We start from the raw sequence: 19,209 nt of genomic DNA, 5'->3' as shown, positions 1-19,209 counted from the left end.
CATAGTTGTAGCTGCAATTTGGTGGCTGAAAGGCAGTAAGATATAAAGCAGGACAAATTGCTTAATAAACTGGAAACCAAAAGTAGGAATAGAGCAGATGGAACTAGGGCTCTTTGTGTGGGAAGAAGCTAGGAAGACTATTTTAGGTATGTTTCATGAGGCCCATGACATCAGTAACTTTTGCCTGGGCCTGATAGCTGACATGCAGGTGGACTAAAAGTGTTGTCTGGGGAAATGGTGTCAGAATTAACAATAGGATTAAAAAACTGGATTATGGCAGAAAGTAGCTCCCAAATATGAACAGAGCATGTAAATACCATTAACTATAGACCTCATTGATCTGACCTAGGGCCCATATATATTTATATTTAGTACAGGAGCCTGTGTGACCTCTGAGTCTCTGTCAGACTGAGCTCTCAGTCCATGGTCACAGCTCGGAATAGTCTAGGCTGCACTCATTTCAGGACCAGTCTTCCTCAAGCTGGCATAGTAGGTTGACCCAACCTCCATTCAGAGAGTAGGGCAGTCCCTACCATTGCTGCTATACAGTGAGGGCAAGGTCCTGGAGAGACCCACAAGAGGACTTAGGGTGATGTTCCTGCTGGAAGTGACCAGTAATGGTGGAGGCAGGAGTCTATCAGAGAGAGGTTTAGGCCCATCATATCTTTGTGTGAATCCAAGGATTCCCTGCTTAGAGTCCCCAGATAATGGGGTGGTCTGTGAATTAATGTTATTAACAAAAGAAGAAAGAAGTTGAAGTTTAGGGTTTGTACTAAGACGCATTTATAATGACTGATCATAAACTTAAACTGGGACAGAAGAAAAAAGACGGTATGACACCAGTGAGGACCAAGACTTACTGTGAGAATGTTTTATATAGTATATGCCTTATATTTATCTTCATAAAAATATATGTGCATACATGCTACTACTACTTTCATTTTAAAGATAGTGAAAATCAGAGCACAGAAAGTCTAAATAACTTGCTTAAAATTATACAGCTATCTAGACTTGAATACATACAACCTGATTCCAGAGGCATACTCTTACCATTAGTCTTTCTTTCCAGGATACCTGAAATAGCTCCTTTACACTGAGCTCTTACTCCCAAGGCTATTATATCTATAATTCCTGGAAATGTTATAAGGTGAAGATTCTATTTTTCTCCCAATTAACAGTGCAGAAGAAGGAAGGGTTTGCTAGTCCCTACCACTTCACCACTACTTTCTTCTGTTTTCCTTCAACAGTCTTTCCTTTGTAAAAATTTATGACACTGGCATGTTTCTCTTTCTTTCTGGTGCCACCAAAGCCTTCTAGCCACCTCTTTCCTTCCTCTCTGAGCTATTTCTGGCATTTTTCTAGACTAAGAGTTCTACATGCACACTCCCTTCAGTTACTGGAACAACATAGTGCCCTCTATGAGGAAAAGGACATACATACATACATATATTGCATACATACACACATAACATACAAGGATGCAAAAACATACTTGAAAAAATGATAGATTCTCAGTAAATCTAGGAATCTTCTTCACTCAGTGTTCTTCTCCAACACTACTCAAAACCAGTTGTTTTGGGGTAGGGTCATACCTTTATTCTCTAAAGTTTCACTCCCAAAATTCCCTTCACTGATCATAATCTTCTCTTTTCCTCTTCTGTTCTTAGTCTGACACTTTCTTTCCTTCATGCTTATTTTGCAGAAACAGTGTTCCACTCTTTGCTTTTATCTCCCCCTGATAAAAACTTGCTAGCAGACTAGGAAGAAATAGTTTCACCAACTAAAGCTCAACTTGAAATATGTCCCACACTTTTCCTCCTGAGTTACTGTTTTTTTTTTTTTAACCTAAAATTTGTATGTCTCTTCTGGTTCCTCCTCTCCTCTCTGTGTACCTTTCTTCCTGATCTCCCAGTACTACTGTGTGTGTGTGTGTGTGTGTGTGTGTGTGTGTGTGTGTGTGTGTGTGTGTGGTAGTAGCTTTTCTTTTCTCCAAACTGGTGCCTCCCCCAACTAACATGAGTTATATTAATATAGCTTGTTTTTTTGTTTTTACTTTTAATTATTGGGGGATTAATGTTTTACATTTGATAGTAAATACAATGATTTGTACATGCATAACATTTCCCAGTTTTCCATATAACAATACAACCCCCACTAGGTCCTCTGTCATCCTTTTTGGACCTGTATTCTACCCCACACCCACCCCAGAGACTTTTACTTTGGTGCAATACACCAACTCCAGTTCAGGTTCTACTTGCGTTTTCTCTTCTGATCTTATTTTTCCAACTTCTGCCTGAGAGTGAGATCATCCCATATTCATCCTTCTGTTTCTGACTTATTTCACTTAACATGAGTTTTCAAGCTCCATCCAGGATCAGCTGAAAATGGTGAAGTCAATGTTTTTAATCATAGCTTGTTTTTTTAAATATTTGTTTATTTATTCTCTTTTGTTGCCTTTAACATACCTTATTTTTCCAAGAATGCCTTTGACCTGATTTTATTCATTATTTTAATACATATTTCACTAACATGGTAGAATAAGCCAAAAGACAAAGTCTGAATTCATATTTGTAGCCCTTGTAATCTGAATGTAGAGAGTGTGTCTTTTGTAGAATTTTATGGACAGTTACAAAGGTGGGTTAAGGATATCTCAGAAAATATACAGCATTTATTCTCTGACTAAAATGCTAGAGAAATAGACATGAATATTAAATACTATAAACCAAAGAGTATCAGCAGCTCAATAAATAAAACATGTTCTCATAAACAATTATTAACTCACAAAAATAAATCTAAAATACAGTTTTGGAAAGTAATAAAAGTTGGAATATTATGTAATCTAAATTTATGAGATGTGGCTAACTCAGTAATCAGAAGCAAATGTGCATATTTAAATGTTTCTATTTTTAAACAAGAAAAGATAACATATATGAACTGAGCACCAAAATAGTTCCACAGATACATATACTAAATGAGATAATGAAAGGGGCGGGGTGGCGATGCACCTGGTAGAGTGTACATGCTACAATGCCCAAGGACCTGGATTCAAACCCCTGGTCCCACCTGCAAGGGGAAAGCTTCATAAGTGGTGGCGTAGTGCTGCAGATGTCTCTTCCACTCTCCCTTTCTATCTCCCTATCCCCTCAAGAGTTCTCTCTGTCCTTATGCAAAATCAATACATAAAATATTTTCTGGGAGTCGGGCTGTAGCCCAGCGGGTTAAGCGCAGGTGGCGCAAAGCACAAGGACCGGCATAAGGATCCCGGTTCGAACCCCGGCTCCCCACCTGTAGGGTGGTCGCTTCACAGGCGGTAAAGCAGGTCTGCAGGTGTCTATCTTTCTCTCCTCCTCTCTGTCTTCCCCTCCTCTCTCCATTTCTCTCTGTCCTATCCAACAATGACAACAACAATAATAACTACAACAATAAAACAACAAGGGCAACAAAAGGGAATAAATAAATAAAATAAATATAAAAAAATTTAAAAATATATATATTTTTTCTATCTTTTTTTTAAGTGGTGAAAAGGGACCTGGGGAAATAATGTGGCAGTAGGTTTGCATGCTAAAGTCCTAGTCCTTGACATCACCTATAACTAGAGCTAAGTAGTACATTGGTAAAAGTAAATAAAATAAAATAAAATAGGAAAGTCATAATAACCAAATAGAAGATAAAACCGAGAATTTATTCTTTATATATTTATATAGTTTGAGAGGGACATTAAAAATAATATTGAAAAAAAAATATTGAGTTCATACTCCCAGAGGGTTAAAGAATAGGAAAGCTATCAGGGGAGGAAATTTGATACAGAGATCTGGTGGTGGGAATTCTGTGAGGCTGTGCCCCTCTTATCCTATGGTTTTGTCAATGTTTCCTTTTTATAAATAAAAAAAACTTTTAAATCCTGCTTAATTTTGATAACTAGTTTGGAGTTCCACCTTCTTCTATTAAAGTATGCTTACTACACCAAAAAATATATATATATCACTTCTGGGGGAAATAGAGAATAACACTAACAAAGTTTAGAAATGGTAAAAGAATACTGTAATAGATATCCAACACTTTTTATTATAAAACAATGCTATGATAAGTCTACATTAACCAATTTTTAAAAATCTGAATGGAGTGCATAATAGTCCAAGAAATTTTATTACTACAATTGACCCAACTAGTAGAAAAAATATTTTAAAAGAAGGGGCAACAAAAAAGGAATAAATAAATAAATATTTTAAAATATATATATATATAGTAAGGGACTAGGCAGCAGTAGCACACAGGACTTGCAAGCAATATGTTCCAGATTGGATCTTCCTCTCACCAGAGCCACAACTGAGTGGCCTAATGATGGCAAATATATCTGAAGTGATAGTAGAGACTAAAAGGCCACTTGACAAGTCTGTGAAAATGTGTAGGCCTTTAATCTTGAAAAGAGATGAAATAGAAATTTTTTTTTTTCGTATGGTAGCGCAACGGGTTAAGCGCAGGTGGCACAAAGCCCAAGCACTGGCATTAGGATCCCAATTGGAGTCCCTGGCTCCCCACCTGCAGAGGAGTCCTTTCACAGGCAGTGAAGCAGGTCTGCAGGTGTTTATCTTTCTCTCCCCCTCTCTGTCTCCCTTCTTCTCTCCATTTCTCTCTGTCCTATCCAACAACGGCATCAATAACAACAACAATAACTACAACAATAAAACAAGGGCAACAAAGGGGAATAAATAAATAAATAAATATATTTAAAAAGAAAAGAAAGTTATTCAGAGTTGAGGAAATAGCACAGAGGTTGTCTAAAAACCTTTTTTTTTTTTTTTTTTTTTTGCCTCCATGGTTATTGCCAGGGCTCGGTGCCTGCACTGTGAATCCAGTGCTCCTGGAAGCCATTTTCTCACTTTTTAAAAAAAATTTTATTTATTTTTTTTAATTTATTTTTTAATAATTTATTTCTTTATTGGGGAATTAATGCTTTACATTCAACAGTAAATACAATAGTTTGTACGTGCATAACATTCCCCAGATTCCCATTTAACAATACAACCCCCACTACGTCATTCATCAACTTTCATGGACCTGTATTCTCCCCACCAACCCACCCACCCCAGAGTCTTTTACTTTGGTGTAATACTCCAATTCCATTTCAGGTTCGACTTGTGTTTTCTTTTCTAATCTTGTTTTTCAACTTCGGCCTGAGAGTGAGATCATCCCATATTCATCCTTCTGTTTCTGACTTATTTCACTCAACATGATTTTTTCAAGGTCCATCCAAGATCGGCTGAAAATGGTGAAGTCACCATTTTTTACAGCTGAGTAGTATTCCATTGTGTATATATACCACAACTTGCTCAGCCACTCATCTGTTGTTGGACACCTGGGTTGCTTCCAGGTTTTGGCTATTACAAATTGTGCTGCCAAGAACATATGTGTACACAGATCTTTTTGGATGGATGTGTTGGGTTCCTTAGGATATATCCCCAGGAGGGGAATTGCAGGGTCATAGGGTAGGTCCATTTCTAGCCTTCTGAGAGTTCTCCAGACTGTTCTCCACAGAGGTTGGACCAATTGACATTCCCACCAGCAGTGCAGGAGGGTTCCTTTGACCCCACACCCTCTCCAGCATTTGCTGCTGTTACCTGTTCTGATGTATGACATTCTCACAGGAGTGAAGTGATAGCTCATTGTTGTTTTGATTTGCATTTCTCTGACAATCAGCGACTTGGAGCATTTTTTCATGTGTTTCTCGGCCTTTTGGATCTCTTCTGTGGTAAATATTCTGTCCAAGTCCTCCCCCCATTTTTGGATGGGGTTATTTGTTGTCTTGTTGTTGAGTCTGGCAAGCTCTTTATATATGTTGGTTATTAAACTCTTATCTGATGTATGGCATGTAAAGATCTTCTCCCATTCTGTGAGGGGTCTCTTGGTTTGGGTAGTGGTTTCTTTTGCTGTGAAGAAGCTTTTTAATTTGATGTAGTCCCATAGGTTTATACTTGCCTTAGTCTTCCTTGTGATTGGATTCGTTTCATTGAAAATGTCTTTAAAATTTATGCGGAAAAGAGTTCTGCCAATATTTTCCTCTAAGTATCTGATAGTTTCTGATCTAACATCCAAGTCCTTGATCCACTTGGAATTTACTTTTGTATTTGGTGAAATACAGTGATTCAGTTTCATTCTTCTGCATGTTTCAACCCATTGTTTCCAACACCATTTGTTGAAGAGACTCTGCTTTCCCCATGTAATAGTCTGGGCCCCTTTGTCAAAGATTAGATGTCCATACGTGTGGGGCCTCATTTCTGGGCTCTCAATTCTATTCCACTGGTCAGTGTGTCTGTTCATGTTCCAGTACCAAGCAGTTTTGATCACAATGGCTCTATAATACAGTTTGAGATCTGGGAGTGTGATGCCTCCAGTTCTGTTCTTTTTTCTCAAGATTGTTTTGGCAATTCTAGGTCTTTTCTGGTTCCAGATAAACATTTGTAGCATTTTTTCTGTTCTCCTAAAAAATGTGCTTGGGATCTTGATGGGGATAGCATTAAATTTGTAGATGGCTCTGGGTAATATATTCATTTTGATGATGTTAATTCTTCCAACCCATGAACATGGAATATCTTTCCACTTCTTTGTGTCTTTTTCAATTTCTTTGAGTAGTGACTCATAATTTTCAGTATACAAGTCTTTCACTTCTTTGGTTAGGTTTACTCCTAGATATTTCATTGTTTTTGTTGCTATAGAAAAAGGAACTGATTTCTGGATTTCAATTTCTCCTAACTTAGTGTTTGCATAGAGGAATGCCACTGACTTTTGAATGTTAATTTTGTAGTCTGACACCTTACTGTATTGCCTGATGATTTCCAAAAGCTTCTTGCTGGATTCCTTAGGTTTTTCCATGTATACTATCATGTCATCTGCAAATAAGGAGAGTTTGACTTCTTCTCTTCCAAGCTGTATGCCTTGAATTCCTTGCTCCTGCCTGATTGCTATGGCAAGAACTTCCAACACTATGTTGAATAGTAATGGTGATAGTGGGCAGCCCTGTCTAGTACCTGATCTGAGGGGAAATGCTTCCAGTTTTTCACCATTGAGTATGATGTTGGCTGTAGGTTTGCTATATATACACTCCACTATCTTCAGGAATTTTCCATCTATTCCCATTTTTTGTAGTGTTTTGATCATAAAGGGATGTTGTATTTTGTCAAAGACATTCTCTGCATCTATTGATATGACCATGTGGTTTTTGGTCTTGCTTTTGTTGATGTGGTGAATCACATTGATTGATTTACGTATATTAAACCAACCTTGCATGCCTGGGATAAACCCCACTTGGTCATGATGGACAATCTTTTTGATATACTGCTGTATCCGGTTGGCTAGAATTTTGTTCAATATTTTTGCATCTATGTTCATCAGAGATATTGGTCTGTAGTTTTCTTTTTTGGTTGTGTCCCTGTCTGCTTTTGGTATCAGAGTGATGTTGGCTTCATAGAAGCTGGCAGGGAGTATTCCAGTGTCTTCAATCTTCTGGAAGACTTTTAAAAGTAGAGGTATTAGTTCTTCTTTGAAAGTTTTGTAGAATTCATTTGTAAAACCATCTGGTCCAGGACTTTTATTTTTGGGAAGATTTTTGATAACTGTTTTAATTTCATTAGCTGTGATGGGCCTGTTCATGTTATCTACTTCCTCTTTACTTAGTTTTGGAAGTTGGTAGGTATCTAGGAAATCATTCATTTCTTCCAGGTTCTCTAGCTTGGTGGCATATAGTTGTTCATAGAAGCCTCGCATGATATGTTGAATTTCTGCAGTGTCTGTTGTGACATCTCCTCTTTCATTTAGTATCTGATTTATTTGGGTCTTCTCCCTTTTTTGTTTTGTGAGTCTGGCTAAAGGCTTGTCGATTTTGTTTACTCTTTCGAAGAACCAACATTTACTTTCATTGATCTTTTGTATGGTTTTCCTATTCTCAATGTTATTTATTTCTGCCCTAACTTTAGTGATTTCTGTCCTTCTGGTTGCTTTAGGATTCCTTTGTTGTTCTTCTTCTAGGTCTTTAAGATGTGCAATCAGGCTGTTTATTAGTGCCTTTTCTTGTTTCCTAATGTGTGCTTGTATAGCTATGAACTTCCCTCTTAGGACTGCTTTAGCTGTGTCCCAAATATTTTGATAGCTTGTGTCTTCATTTTCATTGAACTCTCGAAACATTTTGATTTCTTCCTTGATTTCCTCTTTGACCCAGAAGTTGTTAAGAAGTGTACTGTTGAGCTTCCACATTTTGGGACTGTTACTAATCTTTTGTTGATTGTTAAGTGTTAGTTTAATTCCACTGTGGTCTGAGAAGATGCTTGGGATGATTTCAGTGCTCTTGAATTGGCTGATGCTGTCTTTGTGGCCTAACATATGGTCTATCCTTGAGAATGATCCATGTGGATTTGAATAAAATGTGTATTCCAGTTTCTTGGGATGAATGACTCTGAAAATGTCCAATAGTTCTAGTTTATCTATCTCTTCATTTAGCTCCCTTATGTCTTTACTGATTTTCTTCCTGGATGATCTGTCAAGTTGAGATAGTGGGGTGTTGAAGTCCCCTACTATGATTGTGTTACTGTTAATATATTGCTGTAGCTCTTTCAGTAGAAGTTTGATGTATTTAGGTGGCTTCTCATTGGGTGCATAGATATTAATAATTGTTAAGTCCTCTTGATTGACTGCTCCTCTGAGCATTAAGTAGTGTCCATTCCTATCTTTTTTAATCTTATCTATTTTAAAGTGTATCATGTCAGATATGAGAATAGCTGTTCCTGCCCTTTTTTGAGGGCCATTGGCTTGTATGATAGTTTTCCATCCTTTCACTTTAAGTCTGTGTTTGTCTTGTTGAGTTAGGTGAGTTTCCTGTAGACAACATATTGTTGGGTTGTGTTTTCTGATCCATCTTCCTACTCTGTGTCTTTTAATAGGTGAATTCAGGCCATTGACATTTATTGATATCAAAGATTGAAGATATTTTAACACCATTCTTGAAGAGTTTTGGAGTGTTTTGATATATGTCCTATTTGTGGTGGTCTGGTTGTTTATAGGAGACTTTTCAGAACTTCTTTCAGGGCAGGCTTGGTGATGGTTGCTTCCTCCAACTGTTGCTTGTCTGAGAAGGTTTTGATGCTTCCATCTAGTCTGAATGACAGTCTAGCAGGATATAGTATTCTTGGCTGAAAGCCTTTCTCATTGAGCTCGATAGATATCTTGCCATTCTCTTCTGGCCTGTAGTGTTTGTATGGAGAAGTCTGCTGCTAATCTTATGGGTTTTCCTTTGTAGGTGACTCTTTGTTTTTCTCTTGCAGCCTTGAGGATCCTTTCTTTATCCTTATTCCTTTCCATTCTAAGTATGACATGTCTTGGTGTCTTTAGGTCTGGGTTAATTCTGTTTGGGACCCTCTGGGCTTCTTGAATCTTTATGTCTTTGGTGTTGTCTAGGCTAGAGAAATTTTCAGCTATTATGGCTTGGAGAATGCTTTCTTCCTCTCCTTCTCTTTCTTCCTCTGGTATGCCAATAATGCGTATATTGTTTCTTTTGAAGTCATCCCATAGGACTCTGTTGTTGTTTTCAGCATCTCTTAATCTCTTTTTGAGATCTCTTACTTCTTTTTTAGTTGTCTCTAATTCATCCTCAATCTTGCTAATTCTGTCTTCAGCCTCATAGATTCTATTCTCTCTGCCCTCTACTGCTTTCTGGAGTTCATCTATTTTGTTGCCCTGCTCTGATACTGTTTTAGCTTGTTCAGCTAGTTGCCTTCTTAGCTCAGCGATTTCAGCTTTCAGCTCTCTAATAACCATGAGATCATTAGAATTTTCTTCCATATTCTCATTTGTTGTTCCTGCATTTCTGATTACAATTTTTTCAAATTCTTTACTCACTCCTGTTATTATTTCCTTAGCTAATGTTTGGATGTTGAACTCCTTGTTTTGTGCTTCACCCTTTGGAGCACTTTTAGCTGGACTCTTGTCCTGGTTCGAGTCTCCAATATTTTTTCTTGTTGTTTTAACCATTTTATATATTATGTTATGAGTTCCCTTTATCAGTACTTTTCAAATTATTGATCACTATTGCCTGGATTGACTTGTGTCTAAGTAATTTAATTAAAGGTTTTACCGTGGTGGAAGTTAACAGTTTTTTCAATCCCTGAGTTGGAGCTCAGTGGTGTAAAAGCCTCTTTTTTTTTCTTCCCTGTAGGCTATGGGAGCCTGAGGGCTTTTAAACTATCAGTAGGCTTCTTAGCTTAATCACTGACTCCTGACCAAGAGATAAAGCAGGGTGTGGCAGAGATAATCCAGTGGTTATGCAAAGAGACTTTCACAGCCCCTCAGCTATGCCAAGGAGGTATAGGTCTTCTCCTGAGTTTCCCGGTTAGATCTCTGTCCCCTGGTGTCCCTCCCTGTTGCTGCTCCAGATTCTGAGGGTAGTAGCAATGGAGACTCAGAGTTGCACTTGGTGAGTCTCTGGGGAGTCCTTTCCTCCCTTCAGCTGTCCCCTTGTTGTGGAGCAGACTGGAGGTGGTGTCTCCACTGATAAACTGTTGAACTGTTATCAGTCACTTAATCTCTCCTTAGGCCCCTCTCTCCTCTCTTTCACCAGCCACATGTGTTTGTACTCACAGGTGATTTACTGGGTTCCTGTGGTCATTCTAGTCCTGTCTTGTTTCGGTCCGGGTGGTCTCCTTTGGTATTCCTAGTTGATCCGGGAGAGGAGAGGAGAGCGAAATAGAAATTTTAATTTTCTTACTTTACTTTTTTTTAATTGTCGCCAGGGTTATCACAGGGCTCAGTGCCTGCATGTCAAATCCACCAGTACTGGTCACCATTCTTTCCATTATATTTGATAGAACAGAGAGAGACTGAGAAAGGTGGAAGAGACAAAATAGTGAGAAAGATAGATACTTCCTCCCTACAGGAGGAGACCAGGATTTGAACCCAGGTCCTTGCTCATGGTAGCATGTGTACTCAATCAGGTGCACCACCTCCCAGATCCCAAAATGGACAAATTTTAATGGGTTCCAATTTTTGTTTTTAAAACAAGTTCATTTGATAGCGCCTATAGACAAAGTGAATCCTCCAATTTTGCTCTTCTTTTTCAAGTTTTTCTCCCCTAATCTGGGTCATTTTCTTTGAATTTTACTACCAACTCATCAATTTCTACAAAATAGGCAATTGAGGTTTTAATATCGATTGTGTTATGTCTATGGAGTAATTTGAATAATTTTATAATTGTCTATCCAGGGACAGAAAAAGATCAAATAGTTTTTTTTTTTTTTTTAGTTTTGTGAGACTTTTCTTTCACAAGAATACACACCTGTGGTACAGGAAGATCTCATTAAAGTTTTATAAGTGGACCTAAGGTAAATATTTAGGTTGATTTTATGAAGCTTTCAGAAAATAGTTATTAGAATTTGCACTACATGATCACAATCAAAATGATAAAGTAAAATAGAGATTTTCTTAGTACCCCTAACAACATGATCAAATTGACTTCTTTTACCTTATAGTGTCTTTTAGAAAATTCCCCCACAATAATACTGTCTCCTTTATTAGCACTCATGCTCCAATGTCCCATTATTTACTTATCTAGTCTCCCATTGATAAAAATCCAAGTTGTTTCCAATCTTTTGCTATTCCAGAAAGGAACACAAAGAATAGTCTTCTATGTGTATAGTTAAATGTCTCTTTTCACTCACCTATGAGCAATATTTCTTTTTTAAAATTTTTTATTTATAAAAAGGAAACATTGACAAAATCATAGGATAAGAGGGGCACAACTTCACACAATTCCCACCACCAGAACTCCGTATTCCATCCCCTCCCCTGATAGATTTCCTATTCTTTAACCCTCTGGGAGTATGGAACCAAGATCATTGTGGGATGCAGAAGGTGGAAGGTCTGCCTTCTGTAATTGTTTCCCCACTGAACATGGGCATTGACAAGTTGATTCATACTCCCAGCCTGTCTCTCTCTTTCCCTAGTGGGGAAGGGCTGTGGGGAAGCAGAGCTCCAAGGCACATTGGTGGGTTATCTGTCCAGGGAAGTCTGGTTGGCATCCTGCTAGCATCTGGAACCTGGTGGCTGAAAAGAGAGTTAACATACAAAGCCAAACAAATTGTTGACCAATCATGTACCTAAAGGCTGGAATAGTGCAGATGAAGAGTTGGGGGTTCCTCCATTTTGTAGATAGCTAGTAGGCATATTTTAGTTATATTTCAAAGGGCCTGTAGTTATACTAGTGTGGTGTTTTTTGTTTGTTTGTTTGTTTGTTTGCTTGTTTTTTGTCTGAGCCTGCTATCTGATATGCAGGTGGATCCTAATTATTGTTCGGGGGGATGATGTCATGGCTGGAAAAAGGACCAGAAAGCTGGATCAGAGAAGAGAGTAGCTCCCAAATATGGGAAAGGGGTATAAATATTGTTGACTGTAAACCCCATCGATTTGATGTGCAATATTTCTATAGGATAAATTTGTTAGAAGTAGAACAACTAGATTTCACAAGTTTCAAACTTAAAAGCTACTGCCATTTTGAACATAATAGTGATTTTGACTGTTTATAATTCAACTGGGAAGGTAGGTGAGTATTTTGTTTTTCCACTCCCTTCAACAAAATGCTTTTCAAAGTTTTTGCTGTAGGGGATTGTTGGTTTTACCTTCAGGGCATGTCATTTTCTTGGCATCTAGCCTCTTTTACAGCTTAGTGGTATCTTTAAAAGTACCTTCTCACACCTTTTTAGCTTTCACTATGTTGGACATTATTTCTTCCTATATTTAAGAGATGTCTAGAACTTGTTGAATACACATGTTACAGTGAGTAAGGACCTGGGTTCAAGTCCCCAGTCCCCACTAGTGGTGAAGAAGTGATGCAGGTGTTTCTCTCTTCCACTCTATCTTCCCTCCCTCCTCTCAGTTTCTCTCTGTCTATCACATAACTCAAAATTTTAAAAATATCAACTCTGTATCACTGGCATTATCTCCGCTTCACAGACAAGGAATCTAAAGTTCAAAGGTAACTTTTTACTAGTTCTACTGTGGAAAGAATCTGATCTGATGTGAGGCAGCAGTCCAACTACAGTAAAGAGTAAGAACTGCTGAAACATCCAGGGTCGTTGACAGGGAAGTGATCTCAAAGGTCACATCTGAAGCTGAAGATGAGAATCAAAATGCAAGAGTGAACCAGTAGGTGATGATAGTTCAGAACTAAGGCAGAAAATAGTGAGCTCTTATATGGAATGTTCCCCTGCTTCTATTTGGGGACAGGGACTTGAAGGTTTCAATATTCAAAGGCAATGTCCCTCTTGTGCTTCACTGAGAAGGGGAACTGCCCAAGTTTCTTTCTTTAAATATATAATTTTTATTATTAATAGTTTGTTACAAGATAGAAATATTGCAGTGTGTAGCTCCACACCACATCCACCACCAGAGTTCTGTATCCCCACCCTCCCACTTCTCAGAGATAACCAACATAGTTCTCACAAGTCTTACACTTTACTTGTTTCTGTTTGTTTGGATTTTTTGGCAAGTTTATGTAAATCAGATCTCTAGATTTCACACATGAGTGAAACCATTTGGTAGTTGCCTTTCATCTCTTTATGTATTTTGCTAAGTATAATAACCTTTAGTTCCATCCATTTTGTCCTAAAGGATACAATATCATCTTTTTTATTGCAGAGTAGTATTCCATGGGAAATATATATACTTGCGTTAGGGCAGGGAGTGGCTCCCATTCTTAGAAAAAAATATTCTGTGGCTAAAATTAACTATTTACCTCCATCCACCTGTTCCAGGGGATATATATATATATATATATATATATATATATATATATATATATATACACATATTTGGCACCAGAGCCTGTGTAACCTCTGAGTCCCTGTTGGTCTGAGCTTATAGTTCATGGTCACATCTGAGGAACATTGTACGCTGCACTTATTTCAGTATCAGTCTTCTTCAAGTGGCAGGGTAGGATATCCCCAATTTCTCTTCGGAGACTGGGGCTATCCCTACCACCATTGCTTTATGGTAGAGCCAAGGTCCTGGGAGGGCCCACAAGATGCTGTTCCTTTTGGAAGCGACCAGTAGTAATGGAGAGAGGGACCTTTTGGAGGTCAAGGCCCATCATATTTGTGTGAGAATCCAAGGATTCCTTAACTAAGGCCCCAGATGATCAGGTGGTGTGATATAGACCAAACAGGCCATTATTAAGTGGATCAGTCTCTGGTCCTTATCCAACTTTTATAGTCCTCTCTTTATCTGATTATCTTAGATTTTCTGTCAGTTGCTTAGGCATTGAGTATCATTTGTTGAGCCCAGCCAGAGTTAAGTTTTGGGGTTCTTTCTTCTTTGGGCCTGCTAGGCTGCCCTGCTAATTTAGTCTAAATCCAATCTATTACAGAATTTATGATGCCTTCTTTAGGCACTTCAACCATTATTGAGCACTTTGACTTTGAGTTATATAATTGCCCCTTGTTTATGAATACGTGTAAACCTGTAGCCAGTGCCCTAAACCCTAGCCTAATCTGGTATCTGTTACTTAATTAAATGACGTGCCATCTAACTTGGATGTATGTAGTCCCATGTGTTAGGAAAGGTCTCACCAGATTTGAAGAATTGTGAGTTAACTTCTCAGGCTGCTATCTCTGGTTACAGTCCACAATAAGATTTCAGTAGCAGCATAATGTGGGATAGCAGCATCAGTAGCGATTTGGTTGAAGTCGACAAAGTTGGTATGGTGGTAAGGAATCATAGAGAAGGAATTTCAGGAAGCATGGGCATGCCCTAGAGGGATCAGGACTAGGAGAAATTATGGTCTTAAAGAGAATGCAAGGGGTTTCGTATAGTCTTAGAAAGAGTTAAAACATCAATAATTGATTTATTATAGTCAGGTTAGTCGAGGGGTTTAGTATCTATATTATATACTTGACTTCACTATACTTTGAGCTCTTTTAGTGGTATCTGAACCTCTTAGTGTTTTAAATACAAGGTCTGGACTAAATCTGTAGTTAATTTAGATGTTTGCGGAGCTGTATTTTCAGAGACATTTTTAGAGCTCCATGAACAATTAATCTCCTTATCAGAGTTTTATCATTTTGAAAATCTAAAAATAAATATTAGCAAGAGCTAATAATTGTGCTTAGGGCTATGGTCTAGGCAATTAGGGAACTTGAGATATTAAATATATCCACTGCCACCCCCCCACATGTCATATTACTATTGATAAAACTAAATAGTGATAGGACTAGAATTTCACATATTTTACCATAGCATTCTTCCTTTTCTCTTGGTGAGTGTAGCTAGTGGTTTATCTATTTTATTTATCCTTTCAAAGAATCAGCTATTGGTTTCATTAATCTTGCTAATAGTCTTGTTGTTTTCTATTTCATTGATTTCTGCTCTGATTTTGACTATTTCCTGTCTCCTGCTGACTGTTGGCTCTTTTTGATGCTTCACTTCTAGTTGATTGCGATGGGTTGTTAGATGGTTTACTAATGATTTCTCCTGTTTATTAATGTGGGCCTGTATTGCTATGAACTTTCCTCTCAGTACTGCTTTTGATGCATCAACAGGGGCTGGTAACTGATTTCTTCATTTTCATTGGTATCGAGGTAATTGTTTTTTTTTAATATTTATTTATTTATTTATTCCCTTTTGTTGCCCTTGTTTTTTATTGTTGTAGTTATCATTGTTGTTATTGATGTCATTGTTGGATAGTACAGAGAGAAATGGAGAGAGGAGGGGAAGACAGAGAGGGGGGAGAGAAAGACATCCTCTTGCAGACCTGCTTCACCACTTGTGAAGTGACTCCAATGCAGGTGGGGAGCCAGGGGCTTAAACCAGGATCCTTAAGCCGGTCCTTGTGCTTTGTGTCATGTGTGTTTAATCCACCATGCTACCACCTGACTCCTTCGAGGTAATTCTTAATTTCTTTTTTGATCTCTTCAGTGATCCATTTATTGTTCAGCAACATATTGTTTAGTCTCCAGGCTTTGGGGAAATCACTTTTCCTTTTTTTTTTTTTTTTTTTTTTGTTGTTGTTGATTTCTACCTTCATGCCTTCATGGTCTGAGAGGATGCATTTTATAATTTTAATATTTACATATTTGTTTAGACTGTCTTTGTAGCCCAGCTAATGGTCAATGCTTTTAAATGTTCCATGTGTATTTGAGAAGAATGTGTATCCATTACTTTTGAAATGGAAAGTTCTGTATATATCTATTAGGTCCATTTCATTTATGATTTCATTTAAGATCACTATTTCTCTAATGATCTTTTTTGTCCAGATGTTCTGTCTCTTGCTGTGAGTGCTGTGTTAAAATCTCCTACTATTAGTGTGTTGCTTTAAATGTCTCCTTTGAATTCAGTAGGTGTTTATTTTATATATTTGGGTGCTCCTAAGTTGGGGGCATATATATTTATGATGGTTATGTCTTCTTATTAGATTGATCCTTTAACCATTATGTAATGTCCTTCTCTATCTTTGATTACTTTCTTTGCCTGAAAGTCTATTTTATCAAAGAATAGGTAGGATAGCTGTCCATACCACTTTTTTGTTAGTTATTAGCTTGGAACATCTTGCTCCAACCTCTTATATTCAGTTTCCATTTGTCTTTTCTTTGATGTGTGTTTCTTGAAGACACATACTGGATGGATCCTGCTCTTTAATCCATTTAGCTACTCTGAGTCTTTTGACAGGTGAATTTAGGCCATTCACATTTAAGGTGATTATTGATATATGTGGTTTACTTATGTCCATTCTGATTTTTGTTTTGAATTTATTCTAAATTGTTCAATCTTTGCCCATTTGTGTCTTTTTTTTTTTTTTGCCTCCAGGGTTATTGCTGGGGCTCAGTGCCTGCACCATGAATCCACTGCTCCTAGAAGCCATTTTTCCCCCCTTTTGTTGCCCTTGTTGTAGCCTTGTTGTGGTTATTGTTGTTGTTGATGTTGTTCATTGTTGGACAGGACAGAGAGAAATGGAGAGAGGAGGGGAAGATTGAGAAGGGGAGAGAAAGATAGACACCTGCAGACCTACTTCACCGCTTGTGAAGTGACTCCCCTGCAGGTGGGGAGCCGGGGGTTTGAATCTGGGTCCTTACGCCAGTCCTTGCATTTTGCGCCACTTGCACTTAACCCACTGCACTACTGTTGAACTCCCTGCCCATTTGTTTCTACCTGACCTATTGTGTGAATGAGTTTCTGTGGTGAATTCCTCATTAATTTTTCTTGTGTTTTCTGTAAATCTCTGTTCCCTGTTTTGTTTTGCGGTTACCACGTGTGTAATAACTGGTATTGTGTGTCTAGAAAAGTCTTTGTTAAGTTTATCTTGATTAACAAACATTTGATAGGGCTTCTTTGTCTCTTAATTCCCTCCCCTATTTGCTTGTTGTTCTTTCCTATTATATTGTGTTCTTGTTTCTAGTCTACTGTTGTTCACCTTGCTGAGAACGTCTGTTCCTTTGCTTCCTCCTTTCCTGTATTCAGTATTTCTTGTAAGGTGGGGTTGATTGTGGTAAATTCCTTTAGTTTTTTAATATTTGGGAATACCTTTATTTCTCCCTCATACCTGAAGGATAATTTTGCGGGATACAAAATGTGTGGCTGAAATTCCATCTCCTTTAGTGTCTTGAATATGTCGTTCCACTCTCTCCTTGCCTCTAGGGTTTGTGAAGAAAAATCTGATGAGAATCTGATATTTCTCCCTTTTAAAAAATGTTATTTATAAAAAGGAAACATTGACAAAACCATAGGATAAGAGAGGTACAACTCCACACAGTTCCCACCACCATAACTCCGTATCCCATCCTCTCTTATAGCTTTCCTATTCTTTAACCCTCTGGGAGTATGGATCCAAGGTCATTGTGGGATGCAGGAAGTGGAAGGTCTTGCTTCTGTAATTGCTTCGCTGCTGAACATGCAGCATTGACATGTCCATCCATACTCCCAGCCTACCTCTCTCTTTCCTTAGTGGGGAAGGACTCTGGGGGAAGTAGAGCTCCAGGACACATTGGAGGGGTTGTCTCTCCAGGGAAGTCTGGTCCACATCATGCTAGCATCTGGAACCTGGTGGCTGAAAAGAGAGTTAACATATTAAGCCAAACAAATTGTTGACCAATCATGAGTGTTAAGGCTGGAATAGTACAGATGAAGAGTTGAGAGGGGTCTCCATTTTGTAGATAGCTAGTAGGGCTATTTTAGTTATATTCCAAAGGGCCTGTGGATATACTAGTTTCTTTTTTTTTCTCTTTTTTTCTTTCTTTTTTTTTTTTTCATGAGCCTTAAATCTGAAATGCAGGTGTATCCAAGTTATTGTTTGGGGAAATGATGTCATGGCTGGAAAAAGGACCAGAAAGCTGGATCGGGGAAGAGAGTATCTCCCAAATATGGGAAAGGTGTATAGATATTATTAACTGTAAATGCCACTTATTTGATGTGATCTGGGGCCCATATTCAGCTTAGGAGCCTATGAAACCTCTGCATCCCTGTAGATCTGACCTCACATTCTGTGGTCATGAGTAGGAACATTCTAAGCTGCCCCAATATCAACCCATCTTCCTCAGGTGTAGCATAGAATATATTGTCCAGTCTCCCTTCAGAGGATAGAACATTCTCTACCATTGTTGATCCAAGTTGAGGGCAACATCCTATGGGGGCCCACAAAAGGGTCTATTTTGTTGTTCCTGATAGAAATGACCAGTAACAATCGAGAGAGGGATTTATTTGAGATCTAGGCCCATCATGTCTGTTTGGGAATCTCAGGACTCCCGATTCAGGCTCCAGCTGATGGGGTGGCCTGATAGTGACTAAAGAGTCATCGTTAAAGTATGCCAGTCTCTTGCCCTTATTCAGCTTATCAAAGCAGTCTTTGCTTTGATAAGGTTAGCTTTGGAGTGAGTGAGGGAAGTGTAATGGGAAGTAGGTGAGGAGGGTATCTAAGTCTAAGTAGACACTATTTCATTATGAACTTTATACTGACTCACTGCAGACTATTGTGTACTTTGGCTTCCAGGTATATATTTTGCCCAAATTTCTGAATACATGTGAACATATGCCCTATCTCATGGGACTTGGTCTATATCTATGTTTTGGGACTTTGTTAGGAAGTGAACCTCCTGGAATGGAATTAGAGAATCCTATGAAAGAAAGGTCTTACCCGAGGAATGAAGGTGAAAGGTTGACATTCCATTCCTGATGTCTCTGGACACA

The sequence above is a fragment of the Erinaceus europaeus genome, chromosome 1, assembly GCF_950295315.1.
Source record: "Erinaceus europaeus chromosome 1, mEriEur2.1, whole genome shotgun sequence".
NCBI classification, from domain to species: domain Eukaryota; kingdom Metazoa; phylum Chordata; class Mammalia; order Eulipotyphla; family Erinaceidae; genus Erinaceus; species Erinaceus europaeus.
The sequence above is the reverse complement of the archived record's forward strand: the minus strand, read 5'-3'. Positions refer to the sequence as shown.